General features: G+C 46.7%; 1 long non-coding RNA gene across 12 annotated transcripts in view; it reads left to right on the top strand.

The window, feature by feature from the left end:
* Positions 1-17,812, top strand: part of LOC107316206 (uncharacterized) — a 67,870-nt gene that overhangs the window by 8,526 nt on the left and 41,532 nt on the right. The window lies entirely within an intron of this gene.

Here is a 17,812-nt window from a genome sequence, read left to right as displayed (position 1 = left end):
CAAACCCTGTCTCCAACTCACGTTTCCCATCTCTGCTACCCTGCAGCGAGCAGTGCGTATCCGGCGCTGGGATTTGGGCAGGAAAGTGCCTTTTCGTGCCGGTTCCCCAATGAAATCCCTTCTGACAGCAGCGTTTGGGGCCGCCCGAAGCCGGCGGAGCTCCCACCCGAGCAGGGACCGTAGGTGTAAACTTCCTTCAACTTCTCTCCCGAGTGAGTTTACCACTGTTGAAACGAGAGGGGAAAAAAAAAAAAGAAAAGGAAAAGACAAACAAACAAAAATAGTCATTGAAAAACTTCGTTTCTTAGGAAAAACGGAAAATTACACCGTTATTTTCGACTAAGTCACTTCGGCACTTTCTGTTACTACCGGAGTGCTTTTAGTTTCTCACACGGAGCTTTCGTTCTCGGCGTGATCCCCGTGTGAAGCGCTCCCGAAGCGCCCGACCCCGAGGACGTTTGTGTTCCATTTCACGACGGCTTTTGCCGGGTATCTATGAAGGTCGGCGCTACTTTCTGCGGGACGGAGGAGTTTTGCGCACCGCGGTGCCATGCACTGAACTGCCGCGCAGCAGCGGGATCTCCTCCCGACCCTATTGAGGGAGCCCCGGGACCCCCCCAGAGTTGTGGGATGGCCTCTGTAGCCCACAGGGCAGCTGCGGACCCCAATGATGGATCGAGCCTGGAGAAAAGTGAGCTCTGCCGCTTCTCTTCTCCTTTTCTCAGTGAGGGCTTCGTTTTTGCGTTCACTTCCACCGTCGTTTGGCGAAGTTTGGGCTTGCAAAGCGCAGAGGGCATTTTGGGGGATTCACCCCCGACCAACACTGACCCTCCAATTTCCCCGAGGCGTCCATCCCATATGGGGCAGAAGGAGACTGCAGGGAAGGACGCGAAATAACTCAAATATTTCTCCATGCTCCCCAAGTGTAGCGACTCACATGGAAGTATCATTCACTTATACTCATTAATATGTATTTCATTACAAATCTCGTGTTTTTCTCGAGGACTCGAAGCACGTAATTGCTGGCCGTGGCGTCTCGGGAGGGACGCGTAATGTCCTCTTAGTCTCTCAGGATCTCTCCCCGCTGATGCGCGCTGCCCAGCACCTAAACGTGCAGCGATGTGCGCTGTGGAAGCTACACGGCATGTAACAAATCACAGCTCCTACAGCAAAACCAGAGCTGTCCGTGGGTTTTTCAAGCCCGGGGGTGACATTTTCTGCCCTCATTATATATGTCCAACGCACACGTGGGGAATTTTCTTTACACTGAGTCTGCACTTCCTTCAGATTTCTGGGCAGTTTACATCGCGCTGTATGCTTCCATCCACCGACTGCATTCATCCCTGGGCTCGTTCTGAATTAAAGCTTCTTTTATAGTCTGTATATTTTTTTTTATGATTTCCTGGAAGGAGGGGGGAAAAAATAAAGGGAAAGCGTGTTGAGGAGTTTCTGAAAACTTCCCCTCGGCGCAGCGCTGAAGTTGGGGATCCCCGGGCCAGAGGTGCTGGCTCTCCCCTGAGCGTTCCCTGCGGGGGACTGTAGCTCGCTCGGGCCGGGCCGCTTCTTTTCGCCGCAGGAACAAAGGGAAAGGTCGGGCCTCTGTCGGGAGCCGAGGCAGAAGCGCAGCGCTGTGCTGCGAGGGGACCCCGGTTGCTCTGCTTGGGCAGAGCCCTCAGCAATCCGCCGGCTGTAGACAAGCGGCGATATTTGCAGACATGGGGCTGAGGTCCCAACGCAAAGGGCTGCCAGCATCAAGCAGCTCCCCGGCCACCGCTTCATCGCAGCGGGACTTCCCCGGAGCTGCACCCTCGGCTCGGAGCATTAAGGGCTGCGGTGGCCGCTCGGGAATCGAAAGTGACCCTTCTATCGAGTGCTGCGGGCTCTGGGCTGTTTGATGCCGGGATCCAACGAAAGTCTGAAGTCGAGCGGTAATTTTCTCCATATGGACAAACGAGAGAGTGTATAGCGGCTCGCTCCAGAAAGTGTCTACCTGATTGTTTTTTTCACTTTTTACAGAAAAAAAAAAAAAAAAAAAAGAAAGAAAATAAATAAAAGGAAAGGGCAAAAAAGAAGAAAAAAAAAAGAATTTAAAAAAAAAAAAAGAGAGAAACAAGGAGAAAAAAAGAAAACGGAAAAAAAAAATGGGGAAAAAAGAAAGAGAGAAATCATATGGTAATAAGAGCCCTTGTTTGCCCGCAGGTCAGGAAGGCGGCGGAGCTCCAGGCTGGGGCTGGCCTCTCTCCGGGAGCCTCGGGCCGGGCTCCGCGGGTGATCTCTCCCCGCAGACAAAGGGGCAGGAGAGGAGCGGCGAGAGTCTAAGAGCAGCTCCGCACACCCGCGGTGCCGCAGCGGAGAGACTCTGCCGACAGTGCGCCTCGCCGTTCCCCGGAGCCGAGAGTGGGGCAGCGCTGCCCGCAGCTCCACGCCGAGATTGGGAAGAGAAGGGAGGGTCGGGGCAGGCGGCGGTGGGGCGGTGAGTCCCGGTCTCCCTCTCGGCCTTCCTCCTGCAGAGCCCCGAGCTCCTCACGGCCGGGCCGCCCCGGTCCTTTCAGGAGAGGGGATGGAAGAAGAGAAGCTGGAGGAACCCGGAGGGTTTGGGGAGATGTTGTGACATCGCAGAAAGACACGAAATATGCTGCCCCAGATGGGCACTCGGTATGATTAGATTTGATATTTATTTTGAGACAACAGTTAGTTCGCTCCTTCCAGCTCAGGGAACGCGCATCAACAGGCGACGATGCTCGGGAGACGCAGGAGTCGTTCCTTGCCCGTATCGCGGCGGCATCGCCCCAAATCAGGGTTGCTCATTGCAAACGAGCGAACCCGATACGTTCGTTTATTTATCTGTTTACTTGCGCCTTTTTCCTACTCGCAATTCCCTGCGCGCTGCCGGAGAGACGCCCGCTCCTTGCGATGACCGCAGCGACGCTGAGTTACGGACACAGTACAGGTGTTAGCGCGGTGCTCGGGAATTCATTCCCCTTCCTTCTCCACCCTCCTCCTTGCCGGGGTTATTTCCGAGCCTTCCCAGATAGCTGGGAAAGGGTCCCACATCCCCCGAAGCTGTAAATTGAGCGCTGAAATACTTGATCTCTCTGATTCTTTGGAGAGTTCAAGCTGGCCTCATTTTACAGGAGGAAGCGGAGTCAATCTCGGACGTTTTGCGAAGAAAGGCTGTTATTTCCTAGAGGATCGACGTTTAAGTTGTTAAATATTAGTTTTTAATTACATATTGTTCTTTTAAAAAATAATATTTAGACTTAGGTCCGGGCAGGTATTCAATTGAATTTTGGAGCCATCAGCTCACCGCTCTTCACACAACGGATGGAAAATAACCCATTGAGCCGGCGCCCGGCTGTCTTTCTGAGGCAGACGGCGTTTGAGCCGTCCCCGTCGCACTCCATGCCCGGTCCCAGCGCAACGGGAGCGCAACAGGCGCGCAACGGGCGCGCAGCGGGCAGGGACCCCAGCGCTGAGTCCTGAGGCTCGGGGACTGCTGCAAACTCGCTGCGAAGGGCAGGAGGGAGCCGGGAAGGTTCTTTGTGACGAAGCCGTAGAAAGGTGAAACGAGAACATGGAAATAATGAAGGAAGTGCTGGGTGCTGTGTGGAGCTTCCAGTCCCGCAGAGCACCCACGAGGTTTCTCAGGCCACGTCCATGTCACAGTAACCTGGTGAGGCTTCGTAGGCAGCTCGGAGCTATGTGGGGCTGCGCTGTGTGTACCCAGGCTGGGATCCCAAGAGATCCCATTGCTCCTCTGCAGAACCCTTCTCCACAGAACCTTCAGCTTTACCCCTTACACTGATGAAACTTTCTTGTTGTGCTGTTCTCATTTGTAACCACTTCCACACAGTGGTTTTCCCCAATACTCTTTTTCCTCATCCGAGGTGGCTATTTTACAAAATAGTGCAGCCCTGCTGCTGGCTCCCATCATTCCCAGGCTTCTTCTCACCCCTTTTCCTCACCCCCTCCCTGGCCTCAGCACCCCCAGCACTGGGCCACTCCAGTGGAGCAAGAGCTAACACCAGTGGGACAGGCACAGGGGCTCTTGGGGCTGAAACCCAAGTTTGTGAATTTGGAGGGGCCGAGAGCCTTGCTCTGGAGTGTCAATAACTTCTGTTCTCCATACACCGGCAGAGTGGGCTAAAATGAACATGTGCAGTTCAGCATCTGCTCAGCGAGATGCATCACACGGAGGAATATTGGCTTTTTCACCTCCAGGTCCTAAATGCGAAATAAAAGGAGGTTGATGTCCTCTATTCTGTTTGCAATTGCCTATCCTAGGATTAAAGAGCTCTCGGTGTTACTGGCTGTCTTTCATTTAACTGTTTGGAGACCAGAGATGGAAAATATTTGCAGAGAAGAAAAGAATAGCTGCATGGGATCATTTGCAATTCAGTGTGAAAATATTCTAACAAACCCATTTCTCTCCCAGTGCCGCTGAAAAAATAGCACATAGCCGTCAACAGCCCATTGCTGTTGGACAGCACGGAAAGTTTTAGGCAACTAAATTCCTAATGGGAGACAGCAGCAAACAGCACAATCATGTCTTTGACTAAACTGTGTGGCAGCTTTAATTGCGAAAAATGTTCGTAATGGCTCAAATATTACAATTTTGGTAAATGGGAGACTTCCCGCGAGCTGCAAGCTGTGCAGCCTGGGACAGGGCTGGCACATGTGGAGGAATGGGGCTGGAAGTCATGGGTAGGGTGTGCCGGAGGGATGCACAGCCAGAAACAACCAAATCCACACTGACAGAGTGCTGTAGTTCAGGTCCCGTGGCTCCCAGCCATGCTGCACAGGACTCTGGGTTCCATGGCACCGCCTGGTCGTGGCTCACTCAGCTCTGAGCACTGGAGCTGGCCAGGAGAACCCTGGAGGATGAAGCTTTTGGCTTTTGCTTGCATTATACATCCCAAAGTATCCAAGAAAGCAATAGGGGGATCATTCATTCCAAGTTATGGGCACTCCCAGCACACAGAGGGATCCCAGCACCACACCACTTGCAGTGTTCATGCAGGACAGCAGAGCTTTCTTGTTCTGCCCTTTTCTTGGAGAAGTTCTAGGTTATGGGTTATTTATTTGCCCTGCAATAACACTTGGAGACCTTGCCCAGGGTCAGGACAGATCTGTGCTAGGCTGCTTCACGTATAGAGCCAGATGACAACCTCTGGAAAAGGGGTCTAAGGAGGAGGACAAAGTCAGTGTCTACATCTTAGAATAACTCAAGTTGGAAGGGACCCAACAAGGATCATTGAGTCCTTGATGTATCTTAAATAAAACAAGAAGAGAAAGGACCAAAACTAGAGTGGGCAGAGGTGGAGCTGAGGACCAAAGGACATTACTTACTCCTGTGTGCTCATCATGAGCCTCCTGCTCTGGTTGAAGCTGGTGGCAAAATGTCTCCCATTATTTCAATTGGAAGACTGAAACTTCTTGCACAGTGATCTCGTGACCACAATTAGCTCTCAAATAAGATTCTGTATCTTGTTTTTTCTACAGTCTTTCACAGGTGTACCACCATGCAGTTCTGCAAACCATTTTGTATCAAGGCAGAACCACCGAGAATGGTGTGAATCCAATCTCAGGATAAACTGTAGGGGCAGAACACACAGTGACAGTGAGGACACCCGGCGTGTGGGGTTTGGAAGTTACACTGTAATACTCTGTGTTACCACATCATTCTGAACAATGTTTTATTGATATTTCTTAAGGAAGAAAAAGAAAAGTATTTTCTTTTTTAGAGCAATTAAATTGTTAACAAATAATCAAGAATGGCCGCGTGAGCTCAGAGGAGGGAGATGAGCACCAGGTCTCCTTTCCAAATATGAAAGGACCCATACCTGTGATGAAAATGATGGTATAAAACTGAAGCCTCAGAGGGAATCGGTCACACCAGGTTTATTCTTCTTGGTGTTTTTCTTGATTTTTTTCAGCTTTTTCAAGAGACTCTGATCTGTTAGTCTTAAGCAATGGGTAAGGAACAGCAACTACAGGCACAGCTTTCTCCTTCACCTTAACCCCAACCTGTTATAACCGTGTGAAGTCTTGTGCCACACTGGGATGCAGGGAAGAGGCAAAGCAGAACCCAGCCCCCAGGTGCAGACAGCTGCCCTTTGCAGCCATGTCAGGCTGTGACCGCACGTCCGGGATGAGCCCCACCAGCAGCCCCAAGCACACTCCGTGCTGTCAGACATGTTCCGGACGAGATGCAGAACGCCATTGTTTCGGGGCAAGCTATTTCCTTAGGGCTGTCTCTTGGGCAGCTTGCCTGAACCATAAATATGTTCTGCAGTTGAGATCAGAAACATTAGCAACTACCAAACAAAAACAGGCAACACACCCAGACAGCCAAAATGCAATAAATAACCAGGCGGATCTCAGCTATGCAAATACCTTCAGTTAGGTAGAACAGCACCACATTATCCTCAAAAAGCTCATTAAAAGCTCTCCCTGCCCCCCCAAGCTGTGTTTTTACCCACACGCTCACTTTCAAGGCTGTTCACCCTTCAACTTGCCAGGGATCTTTGGGCGCCAGCCGCCTGGTTGTGCATTCCTGTTGTGCAGCACTGTGCCAGGAGAGCTCTGCAGGGAAGGAGGGACACACAGGGTAAAGGGATGATCCATGCTCCAGAGCCCTTCTATCATTACACAGGATAGAGGAGAGAGAGGTAGAAAGGGGAAAAATAAAGCAAGGAAAAGAACAGGTGGAGATGGAGAAGTGAAAAGAAAGGATGAGGGAGTGCTACTGGTGTGATGCGAGTGGCAGCAGCACAGCAGCTGCTAACTGGCACTGATTGCTTTGCACAAGTGATGGAACCTACAGGGGATGTGCCAGCACATTTTGCCACATGAACCATACGTTCTGTGTCACAACTGCCAGGAGTTGTCAGGATGGCTCGTGGCTGTGGCTTAGCAAAACATGTAAGATGGCAAAAGTGTGTGTGTGCGCCTTCTGACTGCTGATACACCGAGAGGGAAAAATTAGCAAAACTCTCCTTGTGATATTATCACAAAGAGAAAGGGCTGTTTATAAGGACTGAGCCACTTTGTGAACAGCACAGCTAGCCAGCAACCTGCAGTGATGTGGGTGCACCATTCAGGCAGCCTCCCGGCCCCAGCTCCTCCTTGATATCCTTGCAGCACTGTGCTGGATGTGCACAGCGTCTGGCTGTGCTGCCCTGGGTTTTGCTCGCGTGTCTCTGGCATGATGCACACCTCAGTCTGGAAACCTTGGCCCTATTAGGTTACACTTCTAGTTTGAAAATTATGTTTGCAAACCACATCCTTTGAAACACAGTGTACTTGAACATTCTTTCTCTCTCCGCATCGGTCTATTGCCTTTAATTTAGCAGGGTTGAGGATCATCGTGTGCTTGAACTCTGAGCTGCTCCCAGGCATCTAAAAACGTAATTGCAGTGTTTAGGCTTTAAATGGATTCCTTTTTCAGTCTAAATGGTATCACACATCAGAGATGTCAGTGTGAGTGGCTGAAGAGAGATTAGAAATTCTCCTAAACAGTCTGGTAATTAAATCATCCATACACGCAAGTATTTGTCTGAAGGATCTCTGACTGCTGTAGGGCTCATCTCAGTGCTCCCACCACCTCTGAACACGTGCTATAGGAAGCCAACACCTGATCCTGACTGACAATGCTGGGCGTCAGTCCTGCTGTGGGGAGTGCCTCAGCACCTCCCTCTGTAGGAGCACCAATGCCTCAGTGGAGCTTCCTTAAGTTATCTCGTTCTAACTCCAGTTGATAGAATTAGGCCTTAAATTACCTTAGGGATTTATGCCTTCATCTTTTCATTATTCTTGTAAAATACCTGGAGCCTAGAAACCACTGCAAGCAGGAATATGGTGAATAACAGCTAAATTCTGCTCCAAGTTCAGGCCCGAGTGTAGATGTTGTAATTAAGCCATAATACTTACTTGTCTTTTAGTCACTATTCCTATGCTTACAAGTTTATATCTTCTCTGCAGAGAGTTATAAACCAACTGGTAATGGCTGACACAAGTGCTCTAGCAGTGATGTGCTGCATGTGCTTTCTCTGCACAGCCCAACCTGTCAGTGAATGGCGTAGCAAGCACACTGTAAATAAAATCAATCCTTCATCTTCCTGTGTTCCTCACTCTAGACCCATGTATCGATCCTGAAGCAGTGCACATCTGAGGGAGACCCTTTTGATGACAAGTGGCCCAAATGATCGCTCTTTAATGTTGGTAGCTATCAGCATTTGTCTCTCTCCCCACTGTACCGCAGAGGAGCTGCTGCACAGATGCTCTCGCTTTCTGCTCATCTAACAGAGTTCAGAGAACTGTGTTCAGGCTCATTCCTGATACAGGAGCGTAGATGAGGCTTTTCCTACCCCTTCCCTTCCAAAATATACTATGAGTATGGAGGCAAAGCAAACATTTTCATTTCCAAACACTGTGCTCAGTAACATCAAAATGACAGTGGTGGCTCTTACTATGGTAGCCGTACAATAGCTACAAAACACGTAATCTCAGACACATGCTACCAGCTATAGTAACAGATAACAACATTTCAAAGTCACCAGTGTTGAATCGAACTGTATCAACTAAACCTAACTAAACATTTTGTCTTATAAAACCAACTGGATTTCTTTACTCTGTCATTACTCTTGTACGGTCCCCAGCTGAGTGTGCAGCTGATGGTAGCAAGGAGTTGGTAATCCTGAACAACTACACCCTCTATGTGGATTTTACTTTCTGCAAGACTGATTTCTTCATGCCAGGGAGGGAGCTGGGTGACTCAGACAGGCTCAGTAACCAGAGCAATGTATGGGGTAATGTCAGCAGGCTCCTGCAGGGCACTTGTTCACACCCTCTGCCACAAGCCACGAAGTACCCAAGTGATGCTCGGCAGAATTCAGGTGCTTTGTGCAAAGTATCGACATCACAGTCAGTATCTGTGAGCCATTTGGACTTGGGGTGTGCTCATCAGCAAGGGATAAAATGCTTGCACCTTTGAAAATGGAATTAATGGTTTCTAAGCACTCCCCTCCCCTGTCCTGGGCTAACAGCACCAAAGCAGTCATGCCCAGGGAGAACAGGAGTGTAGTGTCCAGGCACAGCAAAATCCCTCTTTCACGTGCCTGCAGCCTCCACATTTGCAGTTTTATTTGGGCTTTCTGAAAACGCTCTTCAATGAACTGAATTACTTTCAGTTGTAAATCTAAGATGAAAAAATGCAATATTAGGCATATCTGCTCTCTATAGCACAAGTAATATCCATATGCACATTCCTTCCCCTTGCCAATCTCCGTTTGCTCATGACTGCTGGATTTTAAGCAATGGACCTTGCATATGGTAGCAGCACTCCACTGGTCACAATTCAAGGCAGCTGCAGGTTTCTGAATGAAAGACAATATGGAAGTTCTTAAGACAAACAGAGACTCTTGGTCTTGTAAGTGCAGAGGTGCTTGAGATTCACTAAATATGCACAACAGCTCATTCCTCGTGCTTCTGAAGTTCGCTGGAGGAAGCGGGGCTTGTCATTTAGTATAGTAATTATAATGATTCATTATTATGATTATTAATTATAATCATACAATCACAGTAATGATTAATAATTATAGTCATTACTATTCATATTAGAAGAGATCCTAGAGGCCCGAGTTAGAACATGGGCCCCATTGTGCCTCGCGCAGTAAGAACAGAGACAATCAGGGACATTAATGACAGGGACTGTGGTCAAGGACCCACAGCCTTGAGATCTGTGCCCTGTTCAATGCAGTGTGTACAACCCAGAGGGGAGCCATGTGGGGTGTGGATGGAAATGTGCATTTCTGATGGGAATGGGGCCAAAAGGCTGTGGAAATCACTGTCTGGCTCTGGGGTCTCCAGCCCACCAGGCTGTCCTTGCCCAGCCAAGTCACGCAGATGTCCTTCTCTGGGTCTGCTCTGAGTTAGTACTGCTCAAAAGCTGCCCTAGCTTCTCCAGTACCCATCTCCATGTCATCTATGTGGTTTAAACTTTTGACTCTGAGATTTAAAAACATTACCCTAAAATACTCGTGTAAATGCTCATTACATCTCATTATACGATCACTTCGAGAGGACGACAGTCTATCTTATCTGCCTAGAAGTGCCTGCAATATTTGTTCAGCCTGCAGTTTGCTGCCATTGAGCCTCTGCAGCACACTTTGCTCAGCCTTTAAGTTAGTTCTCTGCAGCAATTCAACACATTGCATGCTAATTCCAGAGTCTAATATTGCATACTCAGAGGACTCCTGGAGCCACGGTGCTACCAAAATTATTGGGCTTAATCACGAGTATAAAGATAAGTGTGCATAAATCTTTGCAGGATTAAGCCCTTGGCCTTTTGTTCTGCTTGTGTGTAAACTGCTGCTTGCTTGCACCTCCTTGTACGTGTTTAGCTTTGAAGATACAAAAGGTAGAGAGCTCTACACCCAGCACTGCAGTTCCTTTGTTCTGCTAATCTAGTCCCGGATTGCTTGGTTGTCTACTAAAAGCTATTGGGATTGTTCTTTTTAGAGACTACAATTGCTGAGGTGTGAGCCAGTATAACTTCTTTAATTTAAAAGGTATCTACAGAAGATCAGGTGGTAGAAACGTGGAACAAAACCTGACTTTTCAGAGTATATAAAATGGGTGAAAACTTCTAAATGAGTGATTACTTCAAAAATTGGTGAATGTAAAAACGGTGCAAATTTATGTTCCCCACCTCCACCCTCCAAGTTCCCAAAACAGGGAGAAGCACAAGTGAGAATAGACTTATCTTGTTATTATCAAACACTACAAAGTTGTTCTCATATTGCACGGGCAGATTTGCTGCAGACTTTATTAGGAAACTTAATGAAAGCACATTTGGTATGTGCTCCATGACACAATGCAGAAGAGAAAAACAGGAGCGGCCCTGGAGGTACTTGGGTTCTTTCAGTAACAGGGAAAGATCCTGGCTGGCATGCAGGTACAGGTGTCCTTGTTCCTACAGGACAGTGTTGCTGCTTAACAAACAGTTGACTGATGTGATGGGATTCTTCAAGGGGTCATTTAGTTGTTACTAAAAAGCTTTCGCATCCCTATATGCTCTTGGTAAAAATGTCCGTGTAAACAAAACCTAATGCTGGAAAATAGTTTGGAACTGACAAAGTTAAAGCTTTCTTATGACTCGGCCCCTGATTACGTGATCACATATGTATGTTGAACAGGGAGTGAGGCGGAGTTGGAGAGTCCAAGCGAGTGAGTTATGGCAGAGCCCTGTCTGATTCACTACAAAGGTTAGATGGTATGCACTCTATGAGACATGTGGCCGCACGGCAAACAATGAGCATAAAAATAAAAACTGAACAGCTGCCTCATTTGCTAAGCACGTCCATCTTGTACATTGAGCAAGTCTGGGTTCCTGCAGAAAAAAAACCCAGTGTCTGATCATATTAGCTATATATATACACTCCATGCGGATACATCAATATCGGATGCTTTATAAGGCTGGGATGTGTCCTGCGCTCCAGACAGATATAAGAATAAAAGACATCTCAGAGAATATTGCATTTTTGGCAACATGTGTTGGCTCAAAGGAATTGTAAAGGAAGTAAATTAAATACTACTAAGAATGTATATATTTATAGCACTTTTCATACAAGGATCCCAAAGCACCTCTCAAAAAATTAAGCCTCGCAGCGCTGCTGTGATCTGAGTAACAAGCGTTGTTTGTTTTTCTAATGTGCAAAGAGAACCAGAAAAAGATGAAGTAGGTTTACCAGATCATCAAGAGGAAGAATGTCTGAATTTTAGTCTCTCGTTTTAGCTCTCAGCCCAACTGCCTTCTGTGAAAACATCCAGAGAAACTATTGATTTTCATGCTCTCTTGCCCTTCTCCAGCAATCCAACACGATGCTCAGGCATATGGTTAACTTAAGGCCGTTGACTGTTGGCCTAAGTTTCTGAAAAACAATTTGGAGTGCAGTACGTATAGTACTGCCGAGAGAAAAAGTAGGTTTATAAGAGCATTGGTCATTTTACCAACCGTGCCCAGAATTTCCTGGATGTTACGAACGTTCAGCTGATTCCCCAGTGTCAGACTGTATTAAAATACTGTCCTCAAAAAGGAACATTCCGAATTTCCATGATCTTTGCCAGTTTCCAACGATTTGACATTTATTTGAGCTATTGTGCAAAGTTTTCTGTTGAGTCAGATCATTCAGGACTAGCTGCTGGGACCACAGCGCGTCAGCAGGACATAATTCATCCACTGCTAATGGCAGCACAGTTTATCGGATAGGTAATGTGGCTGCATGCAGAGATACGCCACTAGGAAATTTATCTATTTGTTAAAAAAGGAATTAAGCATTGCTTTGCCCCTTTGGTCGCCTGTTGTATTTTGTTAGGAGAAATGACTGGTAGATTTTTGGGGGGAGAAGAGAAAGGGAGAAGCAATGTATTGATTTAAAACAAGCCAGCGGCATCCTGTTCTCTGCATCCTGCGTGTTGCTTTGTATCTCTGTTGGCTTTTTGGCTGATCTGTTATTATCTTTCTGATTCTTACACATACGTACACACCTGCTCGACCTCTGCATTTTCAGTCTGTTTCTAGGGGAAATTCCCAAAGCGCTCACAACGAGCTCTTACACTTTGTAACAAAGGAAATACCCACAAAGATTATGCCTTGCTATGAGCTATAGTCAGACAAAACTTCCCTGGCCAGGTCCTTAAGCCCACATATGCTTTTGGTGAAAAAGCATGCCTGTAAAGGTAAAGCACGATCTTTTATTTTTTGAACTGTTCTCAAAAATATATCTGCAGGGAGCTCTAATTAGCTTTTACCTCCATAGATGGGATGTTTTGGCTTTGAGATAGAATTCAGGTTGACTTAATTGCTTAGATCTTAAGCCGTGCAAGGCAAAGCCCCCGTGTGCTGCGTGCCTGTGTAGTACCTCGCAGCGCTGGAACCAGCCCGGTGTTCCTCAGCAAGACCTCAATGCAAATAATGAGTGCAGCTACATAAGAGGACGCTGAGTGAGTCATTCTAAACCGCAAGATGTTTGGACTGCAAATAAAGAAAGATATGTGGGATATAATCTGCTGCTGAGTTTTAACACAATTCCTGTTAACTTTGAGCTATGCATGGCCAGAACAATAGCAGGCTATAGATTTTGTTTCCTTCCCCAGCACTTCACTAAATGCTGTGAGACTAAAATGTTTTGAAGGTTATATCCAGCCTCCTGTGGAATGAATGACAAATGTCAACTCTTACACTCCTGCAAGATCTGAACAGGAATAAGACAACTCTATAGACTGAGGCAAGTTTATTATTACAAATACCTTATTAAATCTAAATGGTAATGGCATTCCAATTAGCTCATTGTTAGGAATCTTTCATGTTTGACTTTCATTTAGACTGATTATGGGAATAATGCAGACCCTGTATAAGTAATTGGCACAAAATAAAAGCATTCAAGCTGCAAAAACCCTCCTAGAGGCTGCGCTCTTTAAAAAAAAATATATAAATAAAAGCTTCCTATCTTTCCCAGCTCATGAGTTCTCTCTGTTCACCATAATAATGAGACAACCCATTGAGCCTCCCATGGGCCTGGCGGTATCACAGTCCCTTTTACCTTCCCCTCTCTTCCCAGCAGCTGCAGGGGCTCCTTCTCTCCTTCCCCCACTCCCCTCGCCGCCCGTCTCGGCTTGGTTCCATCAGCCCTGCCCAGCCGTGGTTGTCTCACACCCAGATCAAAGTTAGGACTCTTCTCTCGCACCCTCCTCTCCCTCCTCCCAGCTGCCATGCTGGCCTAGACAGTGATGGCGGGTGCTTTATTTCACAAGGCATCCCAAGCTGGAGGTCTCCTTTCCCTCCATAGGGGAAGGAGCCTGGAGCAGGGTGCCTTCCCAGCCCCCTCTATCTATGGAAGCCCAACCAGGCTGGGGCATGCAGCCTGCAGAGCCCAGATCCCCACGGGTCCCAGGCTGAGGACGAAACAACCCATTGTGAAAGAAACAAGGGGAAAAGTATCCAAAACCACTGGCTGGAGCCTCGTTTCCTTGGGTTAGGGGAAGGAGCAGTATGAGATGTTTGGTGAGATGGCCACAAGCATTCCTCCCTGCCAGACTTTCCTTCCTCCATCTCTCACTCATCCAGTGCCAGCTCCATCCCGTTTCTGGGCACAGAGGCTGCAGTGAAACATGCACCATAGGAAGGAACACTACACTGGGTACACACCTGCACTACACCCTGCTCTGTGCCGGGTCCAGGCCCAGGCCTATGTCTCCTGCCCTATCCCAAGCTGTGGTGGGGGCAGGAAGCCCAGCAGGTGGGCTGGGGGTCTGGCCGTGCTCCAGCCCCTTCCCTGCAATGGGATGGAGCCAGGAGCAGTGCTCTGAATCACAGCTTGCTGGCAGGGCAGAGACAGCATGTGTTAACCGTATGATGGAGCGCCAGGAAAGGTCTCTCTAGTGTGGGAAGGGGAAGGGCCAGCAGTTCCTATTTGGGAACTATTTGGCTTCTGCGGGGCTCTGTCTCTGTAGGGTAAGTGAGAAGCTGTGTGTGAGCAGCAGCAGAGTTTTGGGAAAAGCTGGGGAAGCAGACAGCAACAGCAGGCAACAGTTCTGTAACACAGAAAGGCTGTGAAGTCCCCATCCTTGGAGGTTCTCAGGGTTCAGATGCAAAGCCATGAGCAATCCAGTCTGAATTCAGAGCTGACCCTGCTCTGAGCAGGAGCTCAGAGTAGAGATCTTCAGAGCCTCATCTCAAACCAAATGGTAGAGCCTATGTCCCCGAGGTGCTGGGGCTCCTCATATTCACTGGGCCACTGCAGCCCTGCAGATGAGCGTGATTATCCTTTGCAGTCCAGTGCTTCTGAAGGGTTAGGGACCACTGGGCTGCTGGCAGTGTGTCTGCTCTCCTTCCTCTTGCCCAGTGATGCTTCTGATGACATCAGGGGAGAGATTCCATGTATTTCCATAGGTGGGTCAGGGCTTCCAAGTCTATCTGATGCTCAGTGGAATCTCTGTGTTGGCTGGATCACGATCCCTAAGAAAATCAGTAATTCTTTATTGAGTAATATTGGGTTTATCATAACCAGGCATCATGGTCTTGTTAGAAATCGAATTCCTGCGATTTGTTTGTATGTTATTGTTTCTTTTTCTTTTTTCTTGTGTGTGTTTTTGTAAGGTTCAAATAATGAATTAACTGGCTCCAAATGTTGCAACAGGTGAAATGACAAGCTATGGGCATGTGCATAAGTAAAGCATACAGCTAAGCATGTGCTTAATTATTTCTCTGGACTTAATAAGGATACTTGCTTAAACTGAAACAGAAAACTGCTCCGTAGCTGAAAGATATAAACAGACCTGTACAAGAGAAGCCTGTATTGTGTGAATGAGAAATATTCCCATGGATGGCTAAGTTTTAAATTAACTCTGATTTTTATGGGACTCTTTGAACCAGAAACCACTGCAGAACTTTTAATACTAAGCTGGCAGTAATTTAGCTGTTGCTGTATTGTCAGGCATATTTATCCTGCCTTTGTATTTGTAACTGGTTTATATTTACTTGTCACATTAAAATAACCAAGAATTCACTTTTGTGTGTTTGAGCCACTCCGATGAGGTATGTGCAGATAAGAGCCTTGCTATCTGTCTGCAGTAATAAAGATGAAAAATCTGCTGACATCCCAAACAAGCTGTAAACCAGGGCATTTAACAATGCTCATTTTAATGCTTAAAATCTCTCCGTTGTCATTGTAAATTAGGAACCTCAGGTTAAATCTTGAATGCATTGAAGTCATCTGCTGCAAAGGATCCAGAGGAGGTAACCAGCTTAATAGCTACAAAATCCTTCTGAATAACCCTCCTTACACTTCTATCTATAAGGTTAACCAGAAAGGAAATTATGCAGAGTAAATTTTCTCTGTTTAAAACCCATAAGCCTTGCAAATTATATTTACATTTAATTAAAAAGTAGACACATTAGCCATTTTTTCTGCTTTTTTTTATTAATTTTTTTTTTTTTTTTTTCTGATTCAACATCGGTTGAGAATTTCTCTACAAGATATTTAATGATAATCTTTTTATAAATGTTAAGATATTTAGACAAGGTTGCCTTTAACCCTGAGTCTTGATTCGGAAGCTTAATAAGTTTCCAAACATATTATTAACAAGTGTGGACAAAAAAAATATAGGAAGATAAAGAAAAAAGGAGCAAGTATAAAGACTAGAGATGCATTAATAGTACTCAGAAGTCATACATTCAGGGAGAGGTGCACTCCCTCTACAGCCCTTGAAATGTCTCATCTGATTCAGAATTAAATTGTTGCCTTATCTCGGCTGTGTAGCCATACTGTATCACAGAATATATGCTCCATCAATATCCTAAAAGTTATGGCCAGAAGGATTAGTGATTTTGGTATCTGGATTTCGGTGTAAGTCTTCTCAAGAGAGGGCCTGATTTGGACTGTGATTTCTTTGTTCATTCTGTGCTTTCTGCTAAGAAGTGTCCTTAGTTGTGGGAAAAATAGCCCTGAACTGAACAGTGAATTCCCAAAGCCAGCATGAATTCCAAGCACTGGTCAGCTACCAAGAAAATTCTGCACTGACCCGTGGCCTCCAAGAGAGCTGGATATGTGAAACAAACCCCGAGGAGCTTCTGGACCTTGTTTGATGGTGAAAGCAGACCACCAGGAAAACATTGTCCCCAAGCCCTGCATTGTTAAATTATCACCATCTGAAACTAATCAAGCATTTTGGGGATCAAGGTAATAAAGCGTGGAGGCTACAAATGTACTGCTCGTAGCAAACAAGTTCAAATGAGAAGGATGAGCTAATAGGTCCAGGGGGAGGTGAATGAGAGAATTCTGATGATTATAGCTATTTGGAAATCCGTGGAGGGAGGATCCCCATGGCTGAGAAACATTTCCACACCTAGAATTTGTGGAGGATGAGGTTTTGGTGGTGACGAGTTCTTTGATGTCTTTTCCTTTCCCCGCCTGTATCCAAGCTTCACTTTAGCCTCAACCAGCATCTTGCTCCCAGGTGAGGTTAATTCCTAGATGCTGTGGGGAGCTATCAGCCAACTTATTAAAAGCCTGTTTAATTAGTAATGATATTGCATTTTCACAAGGAAAGCATGCACACAAACGTCTGAAGTTGCGAATTACAGTAACAGGGGATAATCTGCAGAGAGACAACAACAAGAGATATTAATTGCAGCGCCCAGACTTGCCCATGTATTGTGCTTAAAGCCATCCAACTGATGAGTGTGCATGTGGGATATTTGACTAAAAGCTCTCTTAGGAGAAAACAGAATAAAGCAACAGAAATGAAGGGGGAGAGAAGAGGAAGGATAATTTCCGTACCATGTCACTGTGTTGATTCAGATATCAACAATCTTCTGCTGGAGAGGTACTTGCAAAAACAAGCCAGGAGGTTTCCCTGCATGATGCCATAGCACAAACTTGCACCATTATCTTACAGGTCTGTGCTGCTCAGCCAGGAGCCCACGATACCACACACAGTCAACATTATGTAGTTCCCAAATGAAGGTCATTTACCCTAATGTCAAGCGGAATTCCCTTTGTTGCTTGACAAAAAGTGTCCAGCTCAGGATGAAGAGACAACCAGAGAAACAAAATGAAGCTGGACAGACTGAATATGAAAAACACATCTGAGCGCTTCGAGCATTTGCAGGCCTGAAGCTGATTTCCCTCTGTGGCGAAAGGAGCTGAAGGGCACCATGGGATCACTGAATCTTTCTCTGCACAAATAACAGCAAAGTCAGAAATGCATGGAGAAGATCTGGCCTTAGCAGGGTAAGGGTGGCTTTAGC

Source organism: Coturnix japonica, chromosome 8 (assembly GCF_054131305.1).
Source record: "Coturnix japonica strain WE chromosome 8, WE-NBRP24, whole genome shotgun sequence".
NCBI classification, from domain to species: Eukaryota; Metazoa; Chordata; class Aves; order Galliformes; family Phasianidae; genus Coturnix; species Coturnix japonica.
This window is presented reverse-complemented; position numbering and strand designations above follow the sequence as displayed.